Raw genomic sequence first — 5,000 nt, 5'->3', positions numbered from 1 at the left:
TATTTTACAAATTTTTGCATATATAAAGGGCTACAGTAGAGGCTGGGGTTACGTTATGCATCCATTAGATGGTGCTGTACTAAAGGGAATGTCAACAAAGCAGTCAGATAGGTCAGTCAAACTTTATTCATAGATTACAAACCAGCTTTCTGACAACTCCATTCACTCCCAAAATGAATAAACAGCTGTTTTATTATTTTTTCTGAGGTAAAGTATTAATATTAGCAAGCGATCCAAGATGGCGGGATCTTCTGCGCATGCGCGTCACCGATCGTGCAGGGTCACCGATAGCGTCTTGACAGCGAGACCTGTTGCGGCTCAATATTGATCCATATATAAGGCGCACTGGATTATAAGGTGCATGGTCAGCTTTTGAAAAAAATTGAAGCCTTTTAGGTGCGCCTTATAGTGCGGAAAATACGGTATAGTTAGTTTTAGTAAGTTTTCCAGACATAAAATGTAGTTTCAGTTAGGTTTTTTTTTGTTTTTGTTTTTTAAAGCATTTTTGGTTTCTATTTCATTAACGAAATTGTTTTGTTTTGTTTTTAAATTATATTTTCACCTTCAGCAGGGAACGGGTGTTTTTATTTATTTTTTTTATTTTGAAACCAGTCTGGTGCACCATCTTGTGTATGTGGGCAAAAGTGCACTTTGCAGGCTGTTTTGTCTGCGCGTTATCAAAAAGTCTGTTAGCATAATGCTAACATATAATGTGAAAACCCATAGATGGGCTAAAAGTTAGTGATGTAACGATATCCAAACATCACAATACAATATTATCACGATATGAAGGCCACGATGCGATAATTATCACGATATTGTGGGGAGGATGGCGATATAAAAAAAAAAAGCCACAATATTGTTAAAAAAATAAAGAACTCATACTAAAAAAAAAAGCACAATGTTGTGGTTATAGAGCAATGAAAAATATATAAATATAAATATTATATATAAAAATATATATATAAATCTATGTATTTAGGCACTTACTCCACATATTGACTCTGTTCACAAGCACAAGTTCCCCTTAATCTGACCAAAAGTGTCAATTTTAAACATAGACGGGCCAAAACATGCCTTGTGAAAATTAAACTGCACTAAAAAGAAAACCTAGCTAACAGAAGGGTGCTAGAACTGCACAAATGTAATTTTTTTTAACAGATGAGCTGCTTTTAATATCGTGGCGACATGACGACGATATATTGTGGCAGTTTTAATATCGCAATATCATGATATTGCCGGTATCGTTACATCCCTAGCTAAAAGAAACGAGCATGTTACTCCAAACAAGCGCTACCACAGTATGTCACGCAGCAGTAATACATACAACAACAAAAACATCCTAACCAAAATCTACTATTATTATGCTAACTAGGAATGCAACGATAACAGCAATATCATGATATCGGGATGTTAAAATCTCCCACAATATATCGTCGTCGTCATGTCACGATATTAAATTGTTATAATTATGCTTGTGAAATTATACTTGTGAACTGAGTCAATATGTGGCGTAAGTGCCTCAATACATATATTTATATATATTTTTACATATAATATTTATATTTTTATATTTTTCATTGCTGTTTAAGCACAATATTGCTTTTTTTGTATGCCTTTTTTTTTTTTTTTTTTTTTACAATATTGTGACTTTTTTTTTTTTTTTTTTTTACATAGCCATTCTCCCCACAATATCGTAATAATTATCGCATCGTGATAATATCGTATTGTGATGTTTGGATATCGTTACATCCCTAATGCTAACAAATGCCACAGACAGGCCAACGGAAGTCAGCATCAACATTGCGGTAATTATTAATCCTTTAAACAACTGCTACGTAACACACATGAAGCAGCAATTTGCTCAGCCTCTTCTTCTATTTCTATTACATCTCTTCCTGTTTAGCTCAGTGCTGCCCCGGCATGTTGAGGCACAACGTGGTACTACAGCAAAGACGTGCAACTCTAAATTCGGGCTTGGCTGTATAGAACTTCTATAATGTAAAACTAAAAAAATAAATAAATAACAATGAAAGTGTATCAGCATATATATGAAATGTTCATAAAAATATGAATTATAGTCAAATATGCTGTTGTGATGATCCTAGTGTGACAAATGTGTAACAGGCGGGCAGGCAGGTTATACACTTGACTATTTACACGGTAACCCGATAGCCAAGTCAAGGTTACGCACACATTTGCACGCATACACATGGATTCAACTCGATTAGCTGGAGGTCCACACCTGTTGCTACACAATAAACTCAACCTTTTACAACTCCTGTCAGCAATTCCCGCACGCGTGATTAGTGATTGGGGACGAGTATGGATTTGATTTAACTAGCTTTTAATTCAAAAAGAAAAACGTGAAATTTAACATTTTGTGCTGTTTGAAACGAAACAACTTTTAACATCTCACATGAAATTTGAACTCTGGAAGACTCCTCACATGACAAAGAAAATAATCGGCCCATATGACATCTGTGAGACATCCGACAAACAGCCTTTTGCCGACTTTGATTCGATGTCTTAAAGACTTCCTGTCTTCAGAACTAAGAATTAGTAATTGTAAAAATTGCACATTTTTTTACAGTTGACCGTTTTCTGAGCAGATCAGTGACATGAAAACAGACCACACCGCAGGATAATCACTCACTGTCATCTTTTAGAAACATTCAATCATCAGGCGCGTTGCATCATTTGGTCTTGATTGTTGGTAAGTGTGTACCAGGGTTATTATTATTATAGTTTTAGAATTTTTAAGTTAAGTTAGTTTTGATTTCGTTTTGAGTTTTGTTTTTCAAGTTGTTAAAGATCACCTGATATGAGCTTTGTAGCAATGACACCAACCATCCTCTGGACGCCCTAATACTGTATCAAAAGAAATGTTCACGAAATTGTACCTTGTTGTAGAGTTGCAGTCTCCACTAGGAAGGTCTACTGTTAGCCTAGCATCAAACGAGTGGATTTTGGTGGCCGTGGCCAAGGCTCGCCAGACTTCCGTGTGTTTTTGACTACAAAATGAGTTGGGCGTGGCCAGTCTCATCTTTTCCGTGTGCTCCATGTTTACAAACAGTCTTCACGTCTGCACCTGAAGTAATATTGGCAATGCTTTACTTTCAATAGTTGGTACCGATATGGGGTAAGTGAAAGATGTTCTGCTAATCCAAGTTTGTATTGTCCCTAATTCCTGAAGTGGTCATCAGTAAAATGGTTGCCACAAACTGTCAGGGCTGCTAACCCGAGTCCTCACGATGCACATTTTCCGGGTACAGCTACTGGGATTGACACCCCCGTACCGGTTGAACCAGAAGTCTTACGGGGAAAATGAACACATCCCCGGAACCGGGTCGACCGCGGCTTTCCATCGGCGTCGGTGCCGGCCCTCCACGACCCTCCGGGCCGGAGATACTAACACGTTTTGGGAGTTGCTTGGGCAAATTTCATGCATAAATACAGTCCAACCACAAGCCTTTATGTGGCAGAAGAAAAATGTTTTTGTTGTCCTCCTCTGTACAATCTGTTTCAGAGCAGTTCCTATGGGGTTGTTTTGCTGCCATGCTGTCCTCCTGCTTCTGCTGCTGTTTTTGTTCGCGGGTTGGAAATCTCTAGCGGCGGGAGGGGTTGAAAATTGTGAGGGTGGAGTTCGCGCTGAGCTAGTGACGTGTAAAACCGAAAAAGGTGGAGTTAGTGACGTGTAAAACCGACCTGATAAAACGGCCCATTTGAGAGTGCTATTTGACCTACTTTGATACAAACAGCCATAGAAAAGGGAAACATGGACCGCTTATCTTACAACTTGGGGACTTTGTCAGGCTGTATGTAGTAAGGCATATTTATGACCAAAACCCACCAAAAAGTGAACATTTCATATGAGGGGACCTTTAAGTTTTAATTAGTTTTCAGGGTGGTTTTGTTAGTTATTAGTTTGAGTTATTTAATAAATGCTTAGTTTTAGTTTAGTTATAGTTGCAGTATTAATTTGAGTTTTTTTTTTTTTTTTTTTTTTTTTAATGTTTATTACTTGTGTGCAATATTCAAAAAACGCCATGGGAGCGACTGCTACTAGATTATGTTACTTCTGTGTGACACACTTGCAAACGTCCTTTTTCCCAGTTAATTTCAAAATAAATCTGCTAAAAATTACATTTAAAATCATCCCCAAAGGCTCATGCATTCAATTAATTACCAAAGACGAAAATGAATGTTTTTGCTAGAATTATAGTTAGTTTTAGTTCATTTTGTAAACATAAAATGTAGATTCAGTTTGTTTTCGTTGTTTTTTAAAAAGCATTTTTGTTTTTATTTTATTTTATTAATGAAATAGTTTTTTTTTTCCAATGTGAGTTGTAGTTTTTTTCCGGTAGTTTTAGTTCACTAAAATAATCTTGGTGTGTACCCTTCTTAATTGGCTACATTCTAATTGACAATCACAAGATTGAACAGGTTCAAGTTTTACGATCATTCAACCCTGATTGTTTTCTCAGTATTCTTAGGAGAGAAACAAAAAAAAAAAAAACCTCAACACAAGTATCGTCTCTAACCCCGGGTTTACACCGGTTGCGGTTGCGGTGCGGCTACGGTGCGATGCGTCTTGACTGCGTGCTCCGGACGGGTCAATTTTTTGGCCAATCCACACCGGCTCCGCACAGCTGCGGTCCGGCAGCTCCGTCGCCGACCACTTCCCGCCGTGTCTCGCGTGACCGCGCGGTCATGTGGCATTAAAAACGACAAACACACAGAAAGTCTGTGCTCAACAGAGAAGCAGAAAGAGAGGTGGACTTTTTTTATTTTGTGGCTTTCTACCTCCAATATAAACCTCTCCTCGTCCATGTTCGCTGGTGTCTAAACCGTGAATGAGCACCTCGCACGTTAACTCCAGGCCCGTCTACGCCCACATCACGTTTTGCTGAAAAGCTTGCGAAATAGGAGCTGGCGAGTGTTTTATTCTGAAAGGTAACCGGAAATTTATTTCGAAACTGCGTCGGTCTTCCTGTCCC

At 38.1% G+C, this 5,000-nt stretch overlaps 1 protein-coding gene across 2 annotated transcripts in view; it reads left to right on the top strand.

Annotated features, from left to right (window-relative positions):
• The window catches only part of LOC144025858 (UDP-N-acetylglucosamine transferase subunit ALG13), a 17,458-nt gene that overhangs the window by 11,943 nt on the left and 515 nt on the right, over positions 1–5,000 (top strand). For both annotated transcript variants that reach the window (XM_077532228.1, XM_077532229.1), the window contains exon 4: positions 1–5,000. This exon is cut by the window's left edge and continues 1,415 nt beyond it; it is cut by the window's right edge and continues 515 nt beyond it. The gene's annotated coding sequence lies outside the window, so the exon portion shown is untranslated.

The sequence above is a fragment of the Festucalex cinctus genome, chromosome 9, assembly GCF_051991245.1.
Source record: "Festucalex cinctus isolate MCC-2025b chromosome 9, RoL_Fcin_1.0, whole genome shotgun sequence".
In the NCBI taxonomy this organism is placed as follows: domain Eukaryota; kingdom Metazoa; phylum Chordata; class Actinopteri; order Syngnathiformes; family Syngnathidae; genus Festucalex; species Festucalex cinctus.
The sequence above is the reverse complement of the archived record's forward strand: the minus strand, read 5'-3'. Positions and strand labels throughout refer to the sequence as shown.